The sequence below is a fragment of the Grammomys surdaster genome, unplaced genomic scaffold (genome assembly GCF_004785775.1).
Source record: "Grammomys surdaster isolate TR1022 unplaced genomic scaffold, NIH_TR_1.0 220, whole genome shotgun sequence".
In the NCBI taxonomy this organism is placed as follows: domain Eukaryota; kingdom Metazoa; phylum Chordata; class Mammalia; order Rodentia; family Muridae; genus Grammomys; species Grammomys surdaster.
In genome coordinates this window covers 1289477-1316682 of record NW_021604665.1, presented here as the reverse complement: position 1 = coordinate 1316682, position 27206 = coordinate 1289477, and the positions used below count along the sequence as shown (strand labels likewise).

The window sequence follows — 27206 nt, the reverse complement described above, 5'->3', positions numbered from 1 at the left end:
CAGGACTTAGGCACAGCCCTGCTGAGTGTCCAGTTGGATCCCTAGAACCACTGGGGCTCAAACACGGGATGTCACCATAACACCCCACCTCTTCCACCGCCCCTCCCTCTCCCCTCCCTCGTCTACATCAGTCATTTTCAATCCACTCAGGGGAGCTGCCCATTATGGATGACTGAGGACAGTAGCGGTCACTGCTTCTTACTCTTGTCTTCCCAAGGACTTTTGCCCCATGGCTGTGTAGGCTGATGGCCAGTGTCCATCTAGAACAGCCTTCACCAGCTGGTACTATTTGGGGGACAGAATCCCTGCCTTCTAGCGTCTCAGGTTTTTTTCCTGCTGTGCTGGGGATAGTAGTCCAGGAGTACAAATGCTAGGTACTTTGCCACTGAGATGCACCCCAGCCCATTCCTAATGTTTTGCTATTAACAATGTTTTTTTCTTTTACATCATGACATAATGGTGAAAATAACTTGCCATCTTTAAAAAAAAAAAAATCTCCATGGGCTGGAGAAATGGCTGATAGTTGAGAGCACTTTCTGTTCTTGCAGAGGATTAGAGTGTGGTGGCTCCCAACCATCTGTAACTCCAGGTCCAGGGGATACAATGCCCTCTTCTGGCCTCTGTGGGCATTGCATCCATGTAGTGCACATACATATACATAGGCACACATTCAATAAACCATAAAAAATAATCTCCCTCAGGGGCTTATCCAGTGGCAGCTTTGGCTAGTATGTGGTTAGCCTCTGGTTCCATGTGCCCTCAGTACAACACACACACACACACACACACAGAGAGAGAGAGAGAGAGAGAGAGAGAGAGAGAGAGAGAGAAGGAAAGATGGAGAGAGGGGGAGGGAAAGAGAGGCAGAGAGAGAAGGGGAGAAGGAGAGAGGAGGGAGGGAGAAGAGAGAGGGAGAGAGAGACAGAGGCAGAGAGACAAACAGGGAGAAAGAGTGGGGGAAGGAAAGATGGAGAGAGGGGGAGGGAAAGAGAGGCAAAGAGAGAGGGGGAGAAGGAGAGAGGGAGGGAGGGAGAGAGAGGGGGAGAGAGAGACAGAGGCAGAGAGACAAACAGGGAGAGTGGGGGAAGGAAAGATGAAGAGAGGGAAGGGAGAGACAGAGAGAAGGGAGACAGAGAGAGAGAGAGAGAGAGAGAGAGAGAGAGAGAGAGAGAGAGCACACAAGAGAAATAAGATGTCTTTTAGTGGAGCTAAAGCCAGAAAGGGAGACCTCCTACCACCACCTCTAATCACCATGGAGGCCCTGGCAATTCACAGTGGGATATACTCCCAGGCATCCCAATATATTTCTGGCTCTCCTCCATCTTCAATGCTACCTCCTCAGGGAAGCCCTCCCTGCCCAGCCTACACCCATCTCCCAGCAGAGAGGCTCTGGTTCCCCAGCAGTAATCCTGCACTTTCCCTGGTAGCCTCAGATTACTTTCTGTTCCAGGCGGGGGCTGGGGCTGCCCCAGGTGCACTGAGAAAGACCTGGGTTTGCTGTAGTCATAGCAACCCTTTGTTCCTCTAATTCCAACTGTTTTCCTATGGTTGAAATAATAACTGCAGCTGACATGTGGCCACACAGCTCTGGATGCTTTATATAATTCCACCTAATAACAGTAGTTTTTAATCAGGCTAAATATTTCCCTTCTTCCCTTAAACCCTTCTCCAGTGATTGCTGCGGCTCACTTATCTCCTAATTAGTCCAAAGGCAATGAGACGTCAGAGCATCTTAGCCTGCAGGAACAAAAGCACTCTGGAAATGTCATATGCACACCAAGAGGCACCCACCTGCTCAGCCAATACATGCCAGGATGCCTGGTTGTAGGTACCCAACCCTCACCAGCCAGTGAGATGAGAGCCATTGCCCCACTTTGTAGACGCCCAACCAAGGCTACGGAAGTTAAGCCGCCAGACCAAGGTTCACACAAGCAGGAAGAGGCACACTCTGGAGTCTTGGATCCGTAACTGCTGAGCTCAGGATTGTCCTAACCCCTTCAACTTGGCACAGGAGAGTACTGACAGTGGCAACCAACCCCCCCCCCCAACACACACCAAGTTAAGAGCCCAGATCTCCAGAGCTAACCTAAATCATAATTGCCTTCACAGGCTGGATGCAGCCACATGGCCTGGTGGCTATGTGGCAGATGGCAGTGACAGCAGCAACAGACATGCCACATAGACCTTGCTAAGTGTTTTTCAGGTGCGCGTCAGGGATACCAGCTGTAGTTGCTAAATACCAATCCCTCCAGTTAAGAGAGAGGGCTTTTTTTCAACCATTAAGTTCAACCAGGAGGCCAAAGTCCAGGGAATGGATACTCTCCGTGACTATCTTGGTGGAGACAGTCAACTCCCGGGTCTGTCCTCTGTCCCAGTGCAAGCCATTTCCACAAGCTGACAGCCCCTCCCCACCCCCTGCCTGCCCCAGCAGTGCTCCTGCCCCTCACCTTTTCTGAGCTGTCATTCTAAAGGGCTCATCACTCCAGTGTCCCACCCTCTGCAACCCAAGGCTTAATCAGATTAGTTCTCATGTATACAGCCTGGGCCACTCAAAAAAAGGTCTCCTTTTCCTCCGTGGGGCAAGGATACCTGTGATTCAGGCCACCGCTATAAATAGCCCCTAACTCCATCCTTTTTAATTGACTCATCTATTTATTTGGTCAAGGAGTTCCTTCTGACCTCCCCCCACCCCCACTCCGTGGCCGAGTTCTACATTAATACTGGTGTCATGTGACTGATGACTGGAAAGGAGGGTCCCTCCCCTGGCTTCTGCAGCCTTATTCTCTGAAGTCCATAGCGGAAGACACCTCCTTTTGAGAGTCTGGTCCCTAAATCTACTGGCCTCCTCCACTGCTTTACCTAGATTTTAATTGGAATTTAATGGGTCACTGCTGACCTCAGGACCCTGGCTTCTCCCAGAGGGCCTCAGTAGCACCATCTACTAAATGGACCATCTCAAATTACACAAGGGAAAGCTGGAGGAAGGGCTGAAGCACAGCATCAGATTTTCTCCAGGAGACATAACACACCCTCTCCCCCCCCCCCCGCCCCCGGGAGGATCAACCAGCTTTTATTTCATGAGCTTGCCAAACAAGCATTGACCCTGACCAGGCCTTTCTCAACTCCACCAAAGGAAGAAACAAAACCAGGACTGGTGGTGTGTCCCTCGGGGATAACACCAGATTTTCTGGTTCTCCATCACGTGTAAAACAAGGAGCTCTGGCAGACTGGTTCTCTATGGTCAACCCCCAAGCCCTGTGGAATGTCTAACTAGGTGAGACTCATCAGAACTGCATTTCTCCCAGGACCTCCAGCCACTGTGTTAGGGTGAGAGCCCAGCTGTGCCCTTTCCCTCATGGATACCCATCACCAAAACAGTGACTTTGTGGCCCCTACTTGGGAGCTACAGAATATGACCACTGCTCTCCAGGGTCTGGTTCCCCTAAGTGGAACAAAATCAACATCTGGATACAACATACGGCTCTGAGGTCACCAGGTGAGAGTCTCTTCTCTACTGCCCTTCCCCGCCCCTGCTGAGAAGATACACCAGGCCAAGGCTTGGCTTCCTGAAAGTCGCTCATCACTTTCACTCTCGGCCACACTAAGCATTTAGATACGCTGCTTCCTCTATGGGCAATGTTCTTCCGGGCTTCTGCCCACCTGTTGCTTAAGACCTCCAGAAATAGTTTTTTTGAGTGTCCAGCGCATCCCCTACAGGAACGAGGCTTAGTGCTGGAGTGTTTGTCTGGCTGTGGCAAGCCCTGGTTTCCATTCCTAGCACATGTGCACAGGCACACATAACAAGATAGCTTCAGATTCCCACAGCCCTGGGAATCTCCAGGCTGAGGGGTCTATCAGTCACCTCTGAATCCCTGGGATACAGGGACTGAAACAGTGAGAAGACTACGTTTGTTTCTTGGGACAGTCTCATGTAGCTGAGGCTGGCCTCAGTTTCACTGTGAAGCTGTGGGTAGCCATGAGCTCTGCCCCTCCCAGAAGCTGAGAGTGCAAACAAACACACCCACAGCAGCAAAAGTCCACAGCTTTTGATGACTGAGGACCAGACTTTCGATTCTTGCTTTTCATATGCTTCAGAGAGTTTTCCCCCAACTTCCCCTGCCGCCAAGCACTCTTGCCAGCCCTGGTCTTTCCCCAGGATAGCAAAGCTAGAAACAGATAAAAGGGTAAATTTTCTCAAAGACTGGGAAGGACAAAGGCTAAGGGAAGGTCAAGATCCTGCCCCAAGCAGATCAGGTCAGAAGCCGAGGTGACATTTCTCCTTGTCCATAGAACCCAGGCATCAGTCAGCCTGGAAAAGGTCACCCTGTAAGAGCTGGGTGTGGTGGCTCACACCTATAATCCCAGCAGTCAGGAAGATGAGGCAGGAGGATCACTGTGAGTTCCCAAGCCAACCAAAACTACACAGTAGGACCCTGTTTCAAAAGCCAAGAACAAAGGCCACTCTGGTTCTGTCTCTTTTAGGATGACAGATGTCCCTGAGTGTCTGGTTTATAACATGTGGCAACCCCCCTCCCAATGTCCTGTGACCATTAGACAGATGCATTAATAAGAACACATGCTTTTAAAACTACCAAACTCAGGGGCTGAATTAAGACCATTTGCCAGTTCTTGCAAAGGACTCACAGAGTGGCTTACAGAGTGATACCTGTGAATTCTCACGGAGTCAGTGCCCTGTATTTTACCTGGCAACCCTCTCCAGTGTCTCAAAGGATCCCTGTGTTATTCACACCCCAGCACAAAACACAAAGCACAGTATGAGAATTTGAATACTGCCTGGTGTGAAAAACAAGGTGTCATACTCTCCTTTCCCAGGTCCCTCCTTCTCTTCTTCTCACCCCCATGAAGCCTCTTTCCTGTTGGCTATGGAGACCTTTTGAAGTCCTCTGGGCTTTCCCTTTTCAGGTGTCCATTACACAAATGATATGCATGCATTCCACCTTCTGCTAGCCTGCTCCCCGACAGACATTACTAATCAATTGTGGCATTGTTCCCACAAGACAAGAGAAGGCCCTGTAAGAGGAATGAACAAGGGCCCCAGATAAAAACTCATGTTAGAAAACAGCAAGAACAAGAGTCCAGGGGTGAAGGGCAAGGGATGGTGAACAGTGGAGAGATAACTAGGAAATGATGAACAGAGGAATGCCAGCCAAAACAAGAGTGGGACTGGGAGCTGTGACCCCCCACCCCCCAGAGGTGTTCCACTAAGCTACCAAGCTGTGGCTGAGCAGGGATCAGGACCTGGGCAGGATCAGTGTTTCCTTGTGTTCCACAGATCTCACAGGGCAAGCAGTTTACAAACAAGAACACTTGGCACAAAGAGGGAGGAGCTCCTTGTACCAGAGCATGCAGCCCCCAAGTGACAGTGGGGCTGCATATCTGGTCATTGTCACCCCAAAAGCCTATCTGGAAACATGTGACCCACCTCCTCTGTTTTCACGGGGAAAAGAAGCCCAGAGAGGTAGGGCAGCTGCCTAAGACCCCTCTGCAAGTCGGTGGAAAACTGGAGTATCTCCTTCAGGAGAGTCTGAAGCCAGCTCCCTCTGCAGACCAGGCTAATAAAAGGTGAACAAGTAGAAACACCTTCCAGAAGCTTCTCTCAAGAGTGAAGAGCACCTCTGATCTCCAAGAGATTGTTTGTTCCTGAAGAGACCTTTTCCTTGACAGAATTCCTGTTTGACCCCTGCCAGGATCAAGCACCAGGACAAAAAGCTTGACCTGAGGCACTGTCATAGAAGCCCAAGCTTTCTGGCCACAAATACAGCCAGGATAGATGACCTATTGGCCCTGGCATTTATGAGGAAGCCCATGGCCCAGCATGGAAAACAAGAGCCAGAGACTGTCACTGCCTTCTGGGGCCTTAGTTTTCCTACCTGTGACATGGGGCAGTAAGAGCTATCGTAGATGACTATGGGAGTGACAAATACAGAAAGCATTGTGAAAACTAGAGCTCTGCCTGTGTGTCCTGACTTCCCCAAACAGCAGAGCCCAATCATACCAGCAGCAGGAAGGTGTAGCAATGACAGCTACTGTTTGTTGAGCAATTACTATATGCCCGTCACTGTACCAAAAACTTTTGGTTTTTCTTTCCTGACCCTCTCAGAAGGCTGCAATGCATGACTTCATGCCCATTTTGACAAAGGCCATCCATGGTAGGAATGGATTTGGGGTCATTAAAGGGTAGAGTTAGGTTTTAACTTCCCAGTGTTGATGAGTTTTTGGTTTTGATTTTCTGGGATTTTCTAGTCTTCTCCCAATGAGAAGAGCTGGGTAGGAACAGGTCTAGGGTGGGATGTTTTAATTTTTTTTCTCTGAGTCCCCAAAGGCAGAAGTGTCCCTGGAGCAGGGCTGCCACTTCCTCCGAGTAGCCCAAAGCTGTCACTGATGTCAGTAGGAGCATCAAAGAGTATGGTCTCTGGAGAACCTGCGATTCCACGTTGGGAGTCTGCACAGCTTTAAAATGGATAGCCCAGAAGAGAAGTGCATCTAAGTGGATGAATTCGAGGTGAGCATGTGCCCTGGGTCCATGTGGGGAAGGAGAGAACTTGTGCATCGCATCAAGGTGTAAGGTATGGCCATGTGCAGGTATGGTCAGGGAGTCAGACAGAAAAGCTTGGAGCTGGGTCCTGTAGGAGGGGTTCACTGTCACCCCCACTGAGCCCTGAAAGCAGAGTGTCTACAATGGGGCTCAGGTGAGTCTCAGAGTGGAACACTCTCCTAGCCTGCTGACGGCTCGAGTTCCATCCCCAACACCCAGCCCTCCTCCCAAGAGTGACAAGCAATTACACATTATGTATAGTTTATTGCAATAAAAAAATAGAAGCAGGCCACTGTTCACTGTAGAGTGTTTTATTGGCGAGCGTAACTAAAAACAATTTCTCACTTGGGGATTAAATAAATGCTTTCCTCAAGTGTCCTGGAACTCTCTATATATCCCAGACTGGCTTCCAATTTTTAGCTATCCTCCTGCCTCAGGCTCCAGGGTCTGGGATCACAGACACGTGTCTCCACTCCTGGATCACTTTTGTTTGTTTGTTGTTTTTTTGTTTAAGTTCAAAAGTGACAGTTTTGTCAGAGATTAAAGAAGATTCCCAATGCAGGCGGACTGTAAATCTGAGTGACTGACTGCTGGGCCATATTCCCTGGTTGGGAATAGAGACTGGGGCGCTGGGGGCCGGTGGCAGGGGTGAGGAGGTGAGGGCAGGCTGTTTGAGATAAGCTGGAGTGGAAGTCCAGCACTTGCAAGCAGCCACGTGGCAGGGAGGAGGCTTTAGAGAAAGACTGAGGAAGCCCAAAAAGCACTCAGGGTCTAGCCAAGAAAAAAGGCAGGAAAATGGAAACATACCTCCGGGGCTTGCCAGGGCTGCCTCCTGTATTCTTTTAAAATATTTTTCCAGCCTCCACCTGTCTCCATTCAAGAGGAAAACCGTAGGCCAGATACCTGTGGTCCCAGCTCCTCAGGAATGTCTAGATAAGTGAGTTTCAAACCAGCCCAGACGACACAGCAGGATTCCAGATCTTTTTATCTTTTGGTTTGGCTTGGTGTTGGTTTTAGTTTGGTTTTGATTTTTCCAGTCAGGGTTTCTCTGTGTAGCCCTGACTGTTCTGAAACTCTATAGGCTGGCCTCAAACTCAGAGATCTGCCTGCCTCTGCCTCTGTCACCATGGCCTGGCTTCAGATCTTCTATTTAAAACAAAACAAAACTAAACTAAACAAACAAACAACTCAGGCTCTTATTCTGAAGCCCCAACTGGCCTTAAATTCCTAAGCCAAATAAAGCCTGGGTTAGAGAGATGTTCGTGCCTCAGCCTCCCTGTGGGAGGATGACACACATGTTTCACCAGGATCAGCTTATGGACATATGTGTGAATCCACACACCACTGCATTATACTGTGGTCACCTCTGTGTGGTGGGAAAAAGCGTTACTTTCCCCCTTTCGGTATTTCTGTGTTGAAAACATGACTTTTATAGTCAGAGTGAACATGTGGAGGCCTCCAGGGAGCAGGACACTAGCACCCACAGACAAGCAGGAGGCATGCCCTGCTCACAGTCTCTCCCTTAGAGTACCTAGCATCCCAGAGGACAAGCACCCCAGATATCAACACCCCAGAGAACAGCACTCCGGGAGGTAGACTTGCCTCTTCAATCGTGGGTATGCAGCTTCTCTAGGGATTCCCATGAGGAGTGTCTTTTAGTGTGTATGGCACTTATCCTGTTAGTCGTTCTGAGTCCATAAAATTCCCCTGGGCTCACCAAGTGTCCATGTCACCTCTTCTGCCAACCCCCATCCTGCAGTGGACGGCAGCTCTCTTGGTTTGACATAACTACTCCATTATAGAGGGGAGAGTCTGAGGCTCAGAGAGGTTTAGTGACTCCCTTCAGGGTCACACCACAGGCACAGGCTGGGGCTGGGCTAAGAGCTGTTTTGTTTGTTTTGTAGAGAAGGCACTCCAGGCATTACAAAGGGCCACCGAGCCACATCCCAGCCCTCAGACTTGGAATGAACCTAGACCTGCCTGACCTCTTATTCCTATGCTCTCCACTGTAAGGCTAAAAGGATATATCTCGCCCTTCTCAGATGGAAACTCAAAGACCAGAGGCCCATGTAATGTGTGGGGGTGGGCCATACCCAGAACTCAGACTGTATATCATCCCTGTCTAATATGCTCCCTGCAAACCCCATTGACCACCACGTGGAGGGTGGAGGAGAGGTCATGAGCCTTTTCAAAAACAGCAAGCCAGGAGGGCTACACAAGAGTGGTGTAGGGCAGTCTGAGAGCCAAAGTGCTCGCCCAGGTAGCCTGGTCTGCATCTGGAATTAGCGCTGAGGAGGAACAGCATGGTCACCATCTATGCTCTGCCTATGAGGTTGCCAGGCCCCATGAGGCCAGCTACTTGCACAAGACTCTTTATCTAGAAACAGAACTCACATTCCAGCCTCAGAGCAAGCAGTGGCCTCCCTGGCTTCCACTATCCTTGGCTGCTCATTAACCAGCAGCAGGAAGACCTTGGAAAAGGGAAGTAGCTGGGGATGAAAGGGACTCCCCACCTATTGGGAGGGCAGTGCCATCAAGTAGGCACCAGAGTGGGGTAAGTGGGCTTATAGTTGTGAGAACTTGAGAGGCACCCTAAGTCTCAGTTTCCCAGTCTGCACTGCACAATGGTGCTATCAGTGCTTAGGAGCCAACAGAACTCAAAGTCTGCACCCAAGTTGCTGAAAGGTGTGGCCATGCCTGGCACTCAGTAAGCATTCCACCTGTTCATCTGCCATCTTTACAAAAAGAACAAAAACTCCTACCTCCTGCAGCTCTTGAGGCTGTAACATGGTTCTTGGGGTTGTAACAAGCTAATGTGTTACACTTCCAGGAAAGTCCAGTTCCCACAGGCAATAAGTATCCCTGACACATGACCATTAAGGTGGAGACTCTGAGCATAAGGAGCAGGCTATCTGCCCACTCAACAGCTGCTGGGGGCCGGGTGGGGGAAGGCCTTCTGAGTCTCTGGGGATGGGCATATCTCAGAGAACCTATGGTCTCCAATTGGCTTTTTTTTTGATACAGAGGACGGTCAGAAACTGACCAAAAGTGCAATGGGGTCCAGCCACAGTGGCAGTTAAGAAGGGTCTCATGAGAGCTCCACAGATGACCCCAAATTGACCATCCCTCAGCCCTGTGTCAGTGAGAGACCTTCCTAGGAAGCTAAGAGAACAGCTCAGGATGGAGCATTGTTTATACTCAAAAGTTCCAACCCCAAAGCCATGCAAAAGAAGAGAGAGAAAGAGAAAGGGAGGGGGAGGTAGATAGGAAAATATCTCTATCTAGGAAGGTGGAGTTCTCAGATTTGAGAGCAGGGTCCACAGGTGGGTCACAAGATCAACAAGGTGGCAGGACAGATTGATTGCAGGGCAAGGACCCAAACCTGGAGTGTTCTTGGAATGACCCTGGAATGAGAGTGCACATACACACTCCAGTATTCCTTAGTAGATGACAAGATTAAAGGACTTTGAATCCCAAGTTTAAAATCAGCTAAACCAGCCTGAAAACAAACCCTCCTTGCGGGCACTATTAGGATTCTGAACTAGAAGAAGAGGGAGAAACATTAAAGAGAAGAGAAAGCAAGGTGTAGTACCAAGACAATCAGCCGATTAGATATGAGAACTATGTCAATGTTAAATGTCCTGGGCTGATAACTGGGCTGTGGTTACATAAGACAATGGCCTTGCTCTTAGGAAATACATGAAGGACTAGGGGAAGGGGCACCCCACTTGTGACTTACTCCCCAGTGATTCAGCAAAAATACTATTCATGTGGTCCTTTACAGCAGTGGACAGGGATGAGACACACTGGCCAGAATCAACCCCAGGACCATCAGAGTGAAGGGCATCGGAAACTCACTGAGATTCACTCACAACTTTACTGGACATTTTCAGTTCTGTTCAAATAGAACCTTCAGTGAAGCTGGGGCTGTAGCTCGTGGTAGAGCTCAGAATTAGCACTTTTCCATCCCCAGCAGTGTATGCATGTACACACACAGATGTGCGCGCATGCACACACACACACACACACACACACACACACACACACACACACGGAAGAGATTAGAGAGGCTTGAGATCAAAAGCTGGAGCATCCTATCTTTAAAGCCAGGGACTCCTTGAAGGTGGGGCTCAGAATCACCACATCCAAGCTCCTGCTCCCTCCTCCCCCCAAGGATATCTACCTCGGCTACTCCTTGCCACAGCATGGATACAGGCAGACCAAGTGACCTTCCACCCAGAGGTGCCAAGAATAAGACCATCTCAGGAATCTTCTCTTCTAGAGCCCGGAGGACACACTAAATTGGAGACTCCTCCCCCATGGGATCCTGCTGTGGGTGGCGGTGGTGAGGCTGAGCCTGAGCCTATAAGGAAGCTGAAAAATTACTTACGCTTGAGAGGCTCCTCTGAAGAGGCTGTGGCACTGGCTCTGCACCTGTTGCAAACAGGAAGCAAAGAGGTGTGGTCAGGGCCTGCATGCCGAGGGTGACCAGGTCTGACCATGGGTGTCCCTCAACACACATGCTAGAGAGGGGCCTCCTTGAGCCTGTTAGACTTGGAGCAGGGATGAAGGATGCTGAATCTCAACCATGCATACACACACAGATTTGCACTCTCACATATGTGGTCAGCCAGACACAAGCATACCTTCTCCCCCACCCCTCCTGCTCTCCCTCTAACTCACTCTGAATCCTTTCTCGGACTTCATTGCTCTTGAACCTAGACAGTGAGTCACTCAACAACTGTCTTTGTACACTGTGTGGGGCTTCTGAAAGCCATGGTGGGTTTGATGTACAATAAAGGTCCCTTTGGGGCCAGGGAGATGGCTCATCAGGTAAAGGTGCTTGCTGCCAAGCCTGAGAACCTGAGTTTGATTTCCCAGACCCACACAGTGGAAGAAGAGAACTGACTCTTTGCAACTTGTCCTTTGACCTCTACATTTATGCTGGGTATGCTTCAGATACATATACACATATCACAGACACACACACATTTTTAATATATTAAAATAGGTTCTTTTTGCTGGTGCCCACAGGTAAGCCACTCACTAAACCAGACCAGAAAGTCTACACTACCAGAAAGCCCCTACTAGCTCTGTAATCTGCCCCAGGTCCCAGATCTGTCACTGGCTATCCCATACGGACAGTGTAAGGCTAGACAGAGGGGTGAAGAGGCTCCAAGATTCTCTTTATTACTGTCATCATCATTACTATTACATTTCTGTGTGTGGCAGGTGGGGGGCGGGGGCAAGTGGAGATCAAGGGACGACTTGCAGGAGGCTCCTGGGGACTCAATTTGGGTCATCGAGTTTAGGAGGCAGCAAGTTCCTTTGCTGGCTGAGAAACCACAACTGTCCAGCCCCAAGATTCTTTTTTTTTTTTTTTTTTTTTTAATTTTTTTATTGGATGTTTTATTTACATTTCATATGTTGTCCCCTTACCCCATCCCCCACCCACCCAGGAACCCCCAATCCCCTCACACCTCCTCCTTCTTCTTTGTGGATGTAACCTCTATCTACCCCCCCCACTCCCACCTCCCCACCCTCAAAACTCCCACCCCCTGGGGCGTCCAGCCTTCATGAGGTCAAGGATCTCATCTTCCACCTGTGCCCAGCAGGGCCCTCCACTCTTATATATTCAGCTAAGGCCCTGGATCCCTCCATAAGTGCTCCCAGGCTGGTGGTTTAGACCCTGGGAGCTGTGGTTGGTTGGTATTGTTGCTCTCCTCATGGGGCCACAAATCCTTTCAGCTCCTTCAGTCTTCACTCTAACTCCTCCATTGAGAACCCCATGATCACTTCAATGGCTAGTTGTGAGCATCTGCCTCTGAATATGTCAGACTCTTGAAGACCTCTGAGGAGACATCCATATCAGGCTCTTATCAGCATGCACTTCCTGTCTTCCACATCAGCATCTACCTTTGGTGACTGCACATGCAGCCCCAAGATTCTTAAAAAAGGCACAGTCCACCAATTACCACACTAAACTTACTGAGAACCATCGTGCCCAGGAAACCTGCTGGACTCTGCTACACAGCAGCTCTTCCCTGGGGATGTCCCAGAAGCCATCTCGTGAATTTTGATTTACTTGTTCGTATTACACAGAGTGTTCAGGGTAGACCCCCAGAGCCTTGTGCATGCTCAATGGGCACACCACAACAGGGCTGCACCCCAGACACTTACACACACACACACACACACACACACACACACACACACACAGAGGGAATCTCTGTTCTTTAGAACTGGATTTGGGAAACAGACAAGCGGGGGCAGAGCTCTGGGCCTGGCTTCTCAGGCCACCCGCAGTGCTGCTGGCCCAGACACAGGAAGGCCTTTCAGCCTTCCTGGATTATAAAAATATGTAGAATCAAGGAAAGCATTCTTATCAATGGAGATCTAAGATTTCAAGGACACTTAAACTGGAATTAATGATGATGTACAGGGATGAGGAGGGTAGGTAGGCAGGGGCACCTACCCTCCCCACCTCCCTTAAACTCTACTTCTCCTCTCTGGCAGCAATTCTAGCTTCTTCCACAATCTGAGCAAAGTTACTGCTGCTCTCTCAGTACATTACCAGCCTCCCTCCTCAGACATTACCAGCCTCCCTCCTCAGACATTACCAGCCTCCCTCCTCAGCCCGCTCTCTGCTACACACTGAGCTCAGGCACTGAGTCCAAGGTACCATATGGTAGGAACAGTCAACAATTTCTTAAGCACCCACTGTGTACCAGGCAGTGTTCGAGAAAAGACCACACCTCAAGAAGCTAAGGTCCCATGTTCTCAAGGAACCCAGAACCCTAAAGTAAGACTGAAACATGAGTGGGAAGTCGCTGGGGCTTCCTCCACTTCCTTGGTGGACATTACCCTTCAGAAGCCGAGGTGAGTCAGTAATATCTGCAATGGGTGGGGCACAGAGATGAAACATGGTAACGAGTACCTGACTCTCCTGGGCCATGCCAAAGGAAGGAAGATAAAGAGGAAGGCGGAGACGGTGTGTTTAAAGCACAATTCTCAGCACATTGTTCAAGGAACCTCAAGCAATGGCATTCTGTCTGGATAAATCCTGACTGGTAAGAGGCCAGCTTCACTTCAGACAGATAAGAGCAGTCCTCTCTATCAGTGGGTCTGTGTGGCTTGCTGGCATTTATACCCAATGTAGAACAGTCTGAACTGATTTGACCTGGTGAGGCACATCCATTGATCCCATCCTATCAGGAAACTGATCTCACCTCCTGCTTCTGGAGAAACATGTGAACTAGACCTGGCCAATCAGAGTTGCTCACCCGTGGACTTGACTGTCCCTGGACAACTCGAATGACAGCCAGAACTCTTGTTAAAAGCACTGGGGGTTGGGGAGCTGGCAAGATGGCGTGGTGGGTTAAAGACACTTGACATATAAGCCTGCAACCTGAGTTTCATCCCCAGAACCCATACAAAGGCGATAGGCGAGAACAGACTTCACAGTTTTCCTATGATATCCATATGCATGTCAATCCATGTGCACGGCCCCCACACACACATAATCCTAAAATAATAATATAATTATTAACTAATAATAATTATTAGAAGAAGGAGGAAGAGGAGGAAAAGGAAGAGGAGGAGGAGGAGGAAAAGGAAGAGGAGGAGGAGGAGAGGAGGAGGGGGAGGCTTCTTCTAAGTTGAGATGGCTTATGGAGATGAGCTTTCACTAGGGCAGCTAAGGTCCCTCAGGGAGAATGGAGTAGGCACTGAGGAACACAGAACCCAGAAATAAAGCAGACTAATAACATCTCAGTATCTGAATATAGCCACACCTGGAGGATTCCTAATCTGCCTTCTTCAGGTAAATGTACCTGTCAATGTTCTATTTATCTCTAAAGTTAATTTAAACTGATTTTTGCCAACTATAACCGTAAGAACCTAGTCTTATTAGGGCATAGAGGAACACACATGTAATCCCAGCACCAGAGAGAATGAAGCAGGAAAAACGTGAGTTGGAGACTGACCTGAGCTACTGGAGTTCATTTCCCAACACCCACATTAGAAGGCTTATAACCAACTGTGACTCTGGCTTCAGAAGATCTGAAACCCTCTTCTGGCCTCCTAGGATACTTGTACACACTTGTACATACACACATGCATACATACAAAAACATATACACATACCAATATGACTAATTAATTGAATACCTAGGGATATGGCTCATAGGTAGAGTGCTTGCCTAGTATGAGCAAGGTCCTATGTCCATCCTCAGCAGTGTGTGTGTGTGTGTGTGTGTGTGTGTGTGTGTGACAGACAGACAGACAGACAGACAGACCTGTGCCCTGGCTTGAACCTGCTGTGTCATTTTATGCTCATTCCTTATCTATCTGACATTCAGCTCATTAGTACCAATGTGGAGAATGCAGGTGACAGATGACATCTGAGGTTCCCCACAGCCTGATATTCTGCTCATTATGTATCTGTTGCAAAGCTTAGGCCTGATCCTAACCCTCATCCCCAGTCCTCACTCCAGGGCACACAGGAAGACATACATGTTTAAATCAGTCCTCACTTAGTAGGCCTGTGAAACATCTGGAGGACTCTTTACAACAGGCTGTGAACCCCACCCCCAGCCCTGAATGCCAAGTATGGATGGAGCTGCCTAGTCTCTCCACTGTCCTGTGATAACTGGCACTTCTGGTCCAGTGACTATCATGTTCTAAGAACCCAGACTCAATCTGTCTTTTTCTTCCAGTTACTGACACCTGGTGACCCATGTAGACGTATGACCCAGGCAGGTAGGAAACTAGACCTCTGGGCCCTTCTCCAGCCTCAAAGCAGAGCCCAATTGAAGACAATTCCAGGGGGTTGCAACTTTCCACAAGGTTAGCACTGGTCCTGGGTCAAAGGCTTCTGCTAGCCCCGGTGCTAGAATGTTCCTAGATAACCAGAGGCCATGTGAGGGGTGTTCCAGCAGGCCCTATGTTGTCTTCCAGGAGCTGAAAGCCTCTCAAAGACTCCCCTAGCCATCAACACCCCAGCAGGCAACATGCCAGATCCCATACTGGGGGCCTTGTCCTGACACACTGCCTGGAGCCACCAGGCCTGTCTGCAGGGCCTAGCTGGCCCTGAGCTTTCCCTGACTGACATCCGACTTGGCTGCCTGCAAAAGCCTCCTGTGGCTTTTTGGACCGCCAACACTACAGAGTAGCAAGCGGCTTCCCTATAGCATCCTTTCCAAGGTGGCACTGGCCCAAGACCGACTCAGCCAGCTCCCAGCCCTGTGACCTTGAGCCAGTCACCTGCCCCCAGGAAGGCTTTGGGGTTTTCCTATGCAAAATATGAACACTATGGAAACAGAATTTATCGTATTATTTATCTTCATTTTTTGGAAGAGAAGGGTCTACAGCCTGGGTCTCCCTTCCTTTGTGGCTTAGAGACTATATTGCCCTAACTCCTGGGCTTTGGCCACACTTCCTCCTCAACCTCACACATAACTGGACCACAGATGTACCCAATGTATAGCTAGCTATCTCAGCTAGGCTTTTAAGGAATACCAAATGCTAGGTCTCAACTTGGAGACTCCAACTTGACCTGTATCGTGACAGGGAGAAAGCCTAGCATGGTGGTACACACCTGTAATCCCAGCATTCAGGGGGCTGAAGCAGGAGGCTCATGAGTTTGTGGCCATCCTGGGCTGCAGAAAAAAAAAAAAAAATCACATCTAAAAACAAAATCTGAGCAGAGTCTAAATCTGGTCTAAATGATTTACACCCCACAACACCACAATGAGCCACACCTAGTAGCTCCAGGACTCAGGTAACAGTGATCTCAAGTCAGGGTAATGTTAGGAAGCTAAACACTACTAACGGGCTGAGGGGTGGGGGGGGGAAGAGAGGGGCTCAAGCTGGGGTCTCAGGGAGAACAGGTGGTAGCTACCCACACTGAGTGGAGGGACAATAAACAAGGTATTCCTGGTGGCAGGTTTGGGGCTTTCCAAGGATGCTGGCAGAGGCTGGACTCTTTACATTCAAAGGAAGCAAAATTATCCTTTGGCTGGAGCCTGTGCCCCAGAACTCAAAATAGGAGTTGACACTGGGAGGCGTGGCTCTTGCCTAGGGAGGCAACCACTGTGGTGGGTGATTTCCAAGTGATTTCCCAGTTCCAGCCCTTTCTTTTTTAAAATGATTTATTTGTATTTCATATGCATTGCCTGTATGAGGGTACTGGATGCCCTGGAAGTGGAGTTACAGACAGCTGTGAGATGCCGCGTGGTTGCTGGGAATTGAATCCAGCTCCTCTTAACCACCGACTCACGCCCCCACCCAGTTCCCCTTTCCAGCCTCTCACTGCCTTCACCTTCTTCACCCCCACAAATGTACCCTGGAACTCACCCCAGCTGGAGAACTGGGCATAATCTCAAGGAAGGTCAAGCTCACAGCAATCCCTCATCCAGACCGTACTGACTCAGTGCCCTTGAATCAGAGAAGCAGGACAGCTTCTCCCTCCTCCTTTCAGCCAACAAAACACTGCCAGGAGAAGTGGCAGGTCCCCAGCCAGTGGGGTTTGGGGACACAAAGAAGCATCACAGCTGCTGCTTAGCACCATCCACATCACACCCCAACTCCCGCCACTGCCACAGTCCACCATGCCGTACTTTCCCTACTGGGCCCTGATGCGCTACAGGGGAAAAAAAAAAGTCCTACAAAGAAACAATATCAGTGTTTCATACTGTTTCCCAGGACTGGAGCAAAGCCCTTACCTATCATTCTGGGTGCCATCCTCAGAACAACTCCCCCTCCAAAAAATATACAAAACACTTGTCGTGGCTAAAAGCTGACAGGGAGTGGGAAAGAGATATTCCACAAGGGTTGACACATTTGCAGGCTCACAACAGGACACCTTTAAAAGAAGCCCACCTTCTATGGTGAAAATCGAAAGACAGAAATAGATTCCAAAGCACCAAGGGAAGGGGCTGGCAGGCGTGGGTTTTTTTCTTTTCTCTTCTTTTTTTAAAGATTTGTTCTAATCTATATTCTCCCACTAATAGTTTAAGCAAACCCACATTGTTCCCAAGGAGACATTCCTTACTAAAAGCTGGTTGCCACAGCTCTGCTCAGCACTACTCTGGAATTCTATTCTCCAAACTGGGATGTCTCCTTTCAAAGCTACGGTCAGGTCATCCTGGAAAATCAGCAAGAGGACAAGTGTAGGTGTGCCTCACACTGTGACCACACAGACTTAGGACTGTTTCATGATCCACCAAATGATCTCTTCAAACCAAGAGATAAGGATTCACTTAGGTCACACAGTAAGCCAGAAGCCAGGGACACCAGCCCTGGCTCACAAGGCCTGACTTTGATTTTATACATTCACTTGCATAACTTTTTTGCTGGACATCCATCACTCTTGCCAAGCAGACAGCCCCAGGAGGGTATACTTCAGACTTCCCTATTCACTGGTGATATCTGCATAGCCTCGAAGGAATAAGTACCTGCTAGGTGGGTGGATGGGTGGGTCCAAGCCTGGACCAATAGATGTTCAAAGAATAGGCTCTCATTTCAGGATGGGGGTGCACTTCTGTTAGCCAGGCCCCTCTGCTAGATGCTGGAGTATTTCCCCTCCTCTCAGCGTGTCCCCAGCTGGTGGTCAGGTAGATATAGAGCAAGCTCACAGAGGTCCGAGATCAGGCCAGGGGGCAGAGCTCTAGGAGCTGAGGCATGGAAGTTCAAGTCCTCTTTGATTCTGGTGATCTTTGGCTTCCTGTATGTTAAGCACCACCCAGGGTCCAGGAATGCTTTTTGGACCTGAAAGCTTCAAGCTGTACTTGAGGAGTGGGAAGAAGATAGGGAACAAAGGACTAGGTTCTGCAGAGAACCCCAGACTACAAGGAGAGGTGAGCCAGACCTGGGAAAGGTTCTAACATCAATTTCTTCTTTAGAGTTAGTCACAGAGTTCACAGAGCCCTATGGAGCCACTGGAAGCCTCTTGAGCAGGAGATTGACTCAGCATTACCTCCTAGATGGTACAGAGAGGTGCCCAGGAGACATGGCGGCTGGGCAGGAGGCTGTGGATACCAGGTGCCATCTGGTGATAGAATGAAGGTCCTTGAAATCATGGCCAGCCTTCCATTGGGGCTGATTAGCCCTGGAGCAGGGGCAGAGTCCTCAGAACGGTCCTGTTCCAGCGCCCTTCACCCACTAGGCATGACTGCACAGATCCACAGGCCAGCCACACTCCTCTACCTCCTGCCAAGCATCTAGCAACCTCAGCCTTTGGGCTTTCCGTAGGAAGGGGGTTGCTGGAACATGGCAACCAGTCATATTCTACTTCTACCCTGTTACAAGCACCATGGAAACAAGACACTCAGAATGTCCCAGCTAGGAGACCTAGCCTAAAAGCTCCATCTACTTAATGGAGATACCGAGGCTGGGGGCCAGAGGGTGGGGAATGGGGATGAAACAAGGTTAACAGACTAACCAGCCCAGGAGACGGGTAGGCTCAGTTAATAGATGTCTCCGGTCCACTGGGTGCCCAACAAGTGTGGGCAGAATGTTCTTCCCGCCCCTCCCCCATGCATCTCAGTCTTGGGCTGACCAGATCAGTTCATCAGTACCAGGCTCTAGGTTCTTCCCCAAGCTTTCTGGGAGTTGCGTCCTGGATTGTGATTATCTCTCAAGCAGCCTGCCCTTGGGGAGGGGGAGGGCCTGCTTCCTTCCCATCCTGTTCCCATTAACTGAGACTATGAATACCAGCATAGAAACATTGAGGTGAGGAGCTGGGGTGTGGCTCAGTGGCACAGCACCTGCCTAACTGTAGAAACCTCTCTGGGTTCCATCCCCAGAAAAGTCGGTTGCACAAGATCTTGCCAGTGCCCTTAACCTACCTCCCAGAAGGGGAGTTTTACATAATCAGAATGGTGGGCACAGCAGAGCAGGGAAACGCAATAATAGGTAATTGGAAGGCTGGATCTCTTCCACTGATAAACACCTTACCTAGGCTTCACCAGAGCTCCTAGTTCCTGAGGTGGGTGGGTGGGGCAGGTTAGCTAGGTGATCCCAAAGTCCACAGTCCCTGAACTCCACAGTCAAGGGACCACTCTTCTGCACACCTGCAACCTGTGCCCAGTGCCTGCCCTCAGCATAAAAAACCTGAGATTGTACATTAACCTCCAGATACTCATCTTCTCCCCCTCCCTATGTTGGTCTCACTCTCCCAAGGGACTGCGAGCCGCCCAGCACCAGAGACTGGTTTATTCATTGTTGCCCTTCCTACCCCTGGGATGGTGCCTGACATACAGTGAGTGCTCAGTAAGCATCTGCGGTGCAACCAGTGGTACACACCTGCAGTTTCAGCCACCCAATGCTGAGGCAGGAGAATTGAATGGGTGAGATCCTGTATTTAAAAAGACACGTGTTCCTCCTGTTAGTGGTAAGGACTCAGGCTGCTGTTCACCTTCAAGGCAAGTTGGAAGCCACTGAGTGAGGCGATACCCTCACTGAGCTGTAGTCTGGGTGGTCAGCTAGGACGGAAGAGGCCAGTGGGTCACAAGCCAAGGCTGTGCACAGTGGGCTGGTAGGCTTGTGTGTTCTGCAGTGTGTTCTGCAGGGCATTCTGCAGGGCGGCAGGTCATAATGGGCCATTGTTTGTACAGACCAAGTGGCAGAACCTGGAACAGTATGACGCTGTTTTTGTTAAAAACAAAACCAAACCACAGCTGGCTAGCTGGCTAGCTGGCTGGCTGACTGGCCTGCTGAGCAAATCCTTACACCCTCAAGGAAATGAAAACGGATCCAGAAAGTGATAAAAAAAAAAAAAGCAGTCTGCGTTCCGACAGTCACTCCAGGTACCACACAGCTAAAGCTGGATAGGAGAGCAATAGTCTTAAGGTCTTTATTTAGTCATTTTTAGCGTTGGGGATGGAACCCAGGGCCTCACACTCAGCACACACACACTCCACAGCTCAGACCTCCCCAACCCAACTTCATATACGGATATTCTGTAATGATCTGAAGGGGATATATTTTAGCTTATAGCAGTTCTGTGTTGTTTGAGGTATATAATTTTTGTAACTGAGAAGTGAATCATCTGACAGTTTGGCATTCCTGCACAAATGAAATGGTACGTCCATTCAAAAAGCTAGCACACAATGCCCCCAGGAGGGTCTCTCACAAACCTACACCTACAGCCAAAGCGTCTGCAGGACAGATGGAGAAGCTGTTATATGGTTATCATGCCTTTTGCCCAGAGGGCACACTCTAGTATTCAAATACAGAAGGCAATGACCTCCAGTTTATACTGCCTCCTATCTCCCCTTAGACATAATTAAGGTAAAGTTTAATTTATAAATTAATCATTCCGAGAGCAATAGCTCATAATAAAATAGAATTATAACCCTACACTGTCATAAAATGTATTCAACAACACATGAACTGCTCATTTCTAGAATTTTCCATTTAATAGTCAGTGCTACAGTTAGCCATACATAATACACATACACATACAGTACTGGAATTACAAGGGTGATTCACTATGCCTGGCACAAACCCACTGATATGAGGTGACTTGGCAAAATTCATTCACAGTGACAGACATCTAAAAGTGGCTCTCTTGAGGGTTGGAGAGAGCTGGGGATGTGGCTCAGTGGCACAGTGACGGCCTAGCAAGGGTGAAGTCCTCGTCCCCTCCTCAAGCAAGAAAGCAAGGAGCAGAGGAGCTAGCGGCCTTTGCAGGTAAAATAGCTGGTTGTGTGAGCAGGGGAAGCAAGTGCAGGTCCCCAGCACCAAAATAAAAAGGCAGATATGGCCCTATGTTCATGCAACCCAGCAATGGGGGGAGTGGGGACAAACATGGGAAGATGGAGTTTGCCGGCTGTCATCCTAGCTCCAGGTTCAGTGAGAGACTCAAAAAAATAAATAAATAACAGAGTAAAGGAGAAAGGCAGCGGATGCTGAACTGTAGCCTCCACACACATGTATACACATGAACATACCCACACACATGCACACCACACAGAAACACACACAAAAGGTAGAAAGCAACTGAAAAAACACCTAAGGGTGACCTCTGACCCCCATAAGCACACACACATATTTGGACATATACTCCCCATATGCATCAACACACATATGTTTATACACAAGCACATGTGCAAACACAGGGGTAGTCTTTCATCTTGATCTGGGTGGTAATTACACTGATGTCTAAATTTCCTGAACTTCATAGCATCTCTGCATTATACTTCAATTTTAATTTAATTGGTGGTGAGTGGAGGGTGCCAGAGATCAAACTCAGGTTAAGCACACACCGTACAGTCCTAGACACTTGAAATATCTTTTTCCTTTTTTAAAAAAATGTCATTATTATTGTGTGTATCTTATGTGGCATGCCAAGGTCTCATGTGGAGGTCAAAAGAGATCACTGTGAAATTCTCTCCTTCTAGCATGAGTCCTGGTGATCCTGGCAAGTGATTTTACCTGAGGAGCCATATCTCAGGCCCCAAATGCTTTTTAAAAAATCACAGGGAAGTATTAGGCACAGTACCTCACACCTGTAATCCCAGAACTGGGAAGCCTAAAGCAGGAGGATTGTAGCAAATTTCCAGGCCAGCCTGGGCTACATAATAAGTTCCAGGCCAACCTCCCCCACACACACCCCAAAAAGGACAAACATTTCTATCTTCCTGCCTCTCTGACCCCACCCCCCAAAGCCCAGCCTCAGCTCATATTTCCGAAAGAATCCTTTAATCCAAAGTAGTCAGAAAGGAGAGCCCTACCCCCCCCCTCAGACCTGCCCATAACTTTCCCTAAAGATGCCAGATCTGCAAGCTCCAGGGAGGTGGGGACCAGCAAGTTAATGGCCTGGTACCTGTTAAACAGGGTGTCCAGGCTTCACCTGGTGTTTACAGAAAGAACTTGGGGCCAGATTCATTGGTCCAGAAAATGCCTTGTACCCTGTCCAATGGTAGGCCAGTAGGTAGCCACCCTTGATCTCTGGAGCCCAACTCAGCTTCTTGCTCACCATTAGGGGTCTCTCTCCAATCTTGATTGACTCCTGCTACTGTCCCCAGATGCTGTTCAAACCTATTTGTCTCCCTGCTGCCCTCTTGATAACTATGAGCCTTCCATCACCTGACTCTGGCCACATCTACTCATGGCCTCTCTCTAACTGAGGCCCTATGGACATGTTCTAAAAGCTCCTAGTGTACACACTTGGCTATTTCATGTCACATTACATTTAAACCCTCTGTGTCCCTGCCTACCAGGCAAGCTCACCCTGCCTCTCTGTCCATAAGAAGCATTGACTCCAATATCACCTCTGCCTCACCCAAGCACACACTGGGTCACAGTCCCCTAAGTCTTCCTCAAGGCAACCATGGATGGCTGTGGTCACTGTGGGAGCAGCCACTCCCTCTAGGTTATTAGTGCCTCAAAGCCAACATTCTGCCCCAAATCCAGTGCCTGCCCAGGGCTGACCTGAGCCAAGGTTTCTTAACCACCTAAAGGAGACACATTAAGAAAAAGCCCTAGTTCTCACCCAGGGCATGGATGCTCCAGAACCGTAGCTACTGCCCACAACACACAGATTCAAACTTCCTTGGCTGGGGTAAATTGACAAATACCACAATGCAAGCTGCAGCCTCAAAGAGTCTTATTCTTGCCTACAACTACTGCCAAAGTCAGTCAGCGCAGCTGGAACCCCAGGCCAACCCTCTATTCCCACCCAGATCCCAGCAAAGGCAGTAGCTGGGCAACATTCCAGGGAGTCCTTGTGATTGACAGCTCTTTCCTGTGTCCAGGAATGTGCTGAGTGACTCATTGCACCTTATCACTGAGACCTTTGGAAACTTTCGGAGAACTAAACCTTTGACAAGTTGAGGTTAGAAGCAGGGACCCCCAGTGCCCAGGCTGCCTCTAGGTGGGGTGGGGGTGGGGTGGCACAACACCTGCTGCAGGGATGGTAGCCAGGCTCCACTCAAAGATGCAGAGAAGAAGGAATACGAAGTACTAAGGACCACTGCCCCCCCCATACACCCTCCAGCCCTAATGGCCAGAATACCTTTGTCTCTCATTTTCTCCAGAACCTGCTCCACCTTAATGTCCCCAACTTAATGTCCTCAACAAATCGGTGGCCCAAGCTCTGTGAAGCCTAAATGCACAGCTGGCCATGGCAAAGCTTTTTGGAATCTCAATTCTGTACAGTCCAAGCAAGGCAACCTCCTAGGTAGCTCTCAATTGGCCCGTCTGTAGAATGGGCTCTTCTACCCCTGAGCCTCCAGATTCTACCAAACAAATGTGGATACAGAGGGGGTTAGAAAGTCAGGGAGGCTGACCACAACAGAGCTACAGGCAGTACCAGGGTATCCCCAAAGGACAAAAGCTCTCTCCGGACAGCACCATGGCCCTTGCCACATACCACAGTGACCCAAGACCTCGTGACATTCTCTAATCAGCAGCTCTAGAGCCGAGCCCGGCTTTACAGCTTACCACAAGCTTATTCAGCCTCATCTCCCTCAATCCCTTCAAGGACAAGGCGAGGCTGGCCTTAGCGTCCTTGTCGCCAGGACAGCCAAGCCCAAGCTAAGAGAACTACCCAAGGTCACCATTAACAGGGACACAGTCTTTCTGGGGACAAGCACTGATTCTTGGATTCCTGGTTGACATATCCAATGGATACTATGCCCCACCCATTTTACAGGTGAAGAGACTGAGGACAAGAAACATTGCCCAAGGTTAACTGGGTGGCTGAACCAAGGTCTAAGACAACCTCCAACCATCTGCCAATACCATTGTATTGTGGGTTCTCAGCTGGTGCCTAGGTCCCCCTCCAGCCACCCACCATCATCTTGCTAAAACACCTCCCTTTCACCCCCCACTCCCTGATGACTCCCTGGTAGTGAGGGAGGCAGGCAGGCCGTTGCTAGGCACTCACGAGCTCTCTCATAAAAATAAACTCCTTCTGGCTTAGAGACTCTGGGTGAGATCCCCTCCCTACCAGCACCAAAAAAAACAAAAAACAAAAAAAAAATTCTTTTAATTAAAAAAAAAATCTCCATGACATTTATTTGAAAGCTAGCTGTGCCAAATCGGAGGCCAATTTACTGGCATCCAATGGAGCCACGTGCTACCAAACCGCAGTCTGAAGACCCTCCGGGTCAAGCGCTTGGCCAGTCTTTGAAATGATTTATTTCTCCAGGCAGGAAATGGGGGCCCAGGCTGTCTCCCAAGCCTTTGGGGCTGGTCCTGGGGAAGGCAGGGATCTGGCAGAGACCAGGCAGTGACCAAAATAGCCAGGTCGGTGGCTCTGCCGAGCACACGCCTCCCTTGCAGCCAGCATAGTCTAGGCTGAGGCTTTGGGACTGTAAGACCTGTTCCTGAGACTGGCTCCTTGTGTGGCTTCCCCAGTGGGAGCGGATCAGAACCTCCCACCCAAAAGAGGAACCCATAAAGGGGAAGGGGAGCAGTCTAGAGGAAGATGTGTCCAGCTAGTCCTACCCACTGCCCATTGCCCCTGGCTGTCGCTCCGGGCCTCAGTCCTGCTAACTCAAGCCTGAGGGCGGCTGTCACTATCACCTGCGTGCCACACCCAGGCAGCACCTGGAGCCATATCTCCCTTTTACCTCTCCTAAATACTACGAAGAACCAAAGATGCCCACTGGGCCCACTGGGTGCAAGAGATTGCCCTCTCAGGTACAGCTGAAAGACACTAGACTTGCCCAAATCCAGGGACCCAGGGATACAGTCACATTCGGGGACACACACGTGCACACGGCCAGGGTTCCGGAGACACAGCCACACGTACCGGTTCACATAGGCAAGACGTGTGTGTGTGTGTGTGTGTGTGTGTGTGTGTGTGTGTGTGTTCGTGTGTATCAGGAGGCAGAGCCTCGCGGCCACACTACACTCAGGTAAGGCAGCCCGGGACATGGGAAATATCACACAGCCCGGGGCGCACATGTACACGGCTGCCTAGGGTGGAGAAACCGCCACCCTCAGAAACAGAGACATCTAGGGACAAGGAGACACCCCGTGGGACACACAGACACACACACACACATACACACACACACACCTGCCGCCACACCAGCAGCCCCAGCCCCTTCGCCAGGGAAACAATAACTCCCTCTCCAGCAGAGCTGAGCAGGAGACCCTCGGTCCCTCCCTCAGGGGTGAAGGGGATGAAAGAGCTCGGGGAGGCCAGACCCGCTGGGACGCGGTGAGGCGGAGCGCGGCCCGGGGGAGGGGGCTGCAGTCGCGGCCCGCACGCCCTGGGTACCTGGGTGGCTAAGCCCACAGCGGATGGCCCCGGGCTGGCGAGGCTGGCGGGACTGGCGGCGATCGCGGCGTTGGTGGCTGGGCACGGGAGCTCGGCAGCAGCCAGGTCCCGGAGCACGACGCTGGCGGCGGCGCGGAGGAAGCGGTAATTTATAAGCGGCTTCTCCCTGACCTCGCGTGTCTGTTGTCTGAACAGGCAGCTCTCCGCATCACCCATCCTGCTGGGTGGAAAAATACCAGCTTGGCCGGGCCTGGGCGGGGCCTAGGGCGGGGCTCGGACGGTCAGCCACGCCCACACACACACACACACACACACACACACACACACGAGCGCGCGCGCGGGCACACACATACACACACGCATGCACGCACGCGCGCACGAGCTCGGACACACAAAGAGCCCGGGCTCGCCTCGTCGAGCGCGCGCACCCATCCTCATGCTCCATCAAAACGCTGGTGGCAAATGGCACTGCTCAAGCCTCTCCTGCAGGCGATGAGGAGTTAGAGACACAGGCCCCTGGCTCATCTTCCGTCCTGATAGCCATTACCACACCACAGCGCTCTCTAATACATCCACCTAGGTCTGGGGATGAGGCCTGGGGCTGCCGCAGCACTAGGTCGGTGCCAGAATCTGCTCCTCCCCCCTCTCCCCGAGTCCTCTTGGTCCAGTGTGCAGCTCTGAGAGCCTGGCTGAGCTTCTGTGGAAATGATAACGGGGCCAAGTCCCCACTCCCTGGCCTACAAGAGGCTGTGCTTTCGAAGCGCCCCTGACTTCGTCGTGGCTGTGTGACATCAGGCAAGTTCCCCAGACCTTCTGTGTCTTGGTTTCCTCATCTGTAAAAAGGAAATAAAAATAGTGGAACTCATCACTTCTGGCTGCTGAGAGGGTCCAAGGTTAACAGTGTAAAGAGTCTGAACAGGACACCAGGCACCTAGGAAGTGCCAAACGAGTGTCAGCAAATGTGACTATTTTTAAATGGAGATGGGGAGTGTGCCATTATTCTTGTCCTTATTTGAATGAACACGTCCTCCATCTGATTGTACATACCCACAGCCTGACTGAGCCTGAGATGGCGCTGTGTGACCTTCAGTAAGGCCTTCCCCGCTCTGCGTGCCCACTTCCTTTTCTTTCCTCTCCACTCTCTCTGCACACAGTGTCTGTTATGTGGCATGTCTATCCTGCCTCTTAAACTAGGATTGAAGCCCCAGACCTGGCCAGACTGAACCCATTGTCCTAGGCTGGCACAAGACACCAAGAAGCAAAATAAGGTGGTGATGTGACTTACCCCTTTAATTCCAGGACTGGGAGGCAGAGGCAGGCAGCTCTCTGAGTTCAAGGCCAGTCTGGTTTACAGAGTTCTGTCAGGGTTGCACAGAGAAAACCAGTCTTAAAAAAAAAAAAAAAAAAAAAAAA

The 27206-nt window shown here is 50.1% G+C and overlaps 1 protein-coding gene across 2 annotated transcripts in view; it reads right to left on the bottom strand.

The window, feature by feature from the left end:
• Slc6a6 (solute carrier family 6 member 6) overlaps nucleotides 1-26035 on the bottom strand; it is a 75774-nt gene extending 49739 nt beyond the window's left edge. Inside the window, exons 1-2 of one of the 2 annotated variants that reach the window (XM_028773000.1) lie at nucleotides 25794-26035; nucleotides 10947-10990 (exon numbers count right to left, since the gene is read on the bottom strand). The gene's annotated coding sequence lies outside the window, so the exon portion shown is untranslated. The remainder of the gene's footprint in view (nucleotides 1-10946; nucleotides 10991-25793) is intronic. The other variant, XM_028772999.1, reaches the window with a different exon arrangement.
• Between the last annotated feature and the right edge of the window lie 1171 nt (nucleotides 26036-27206).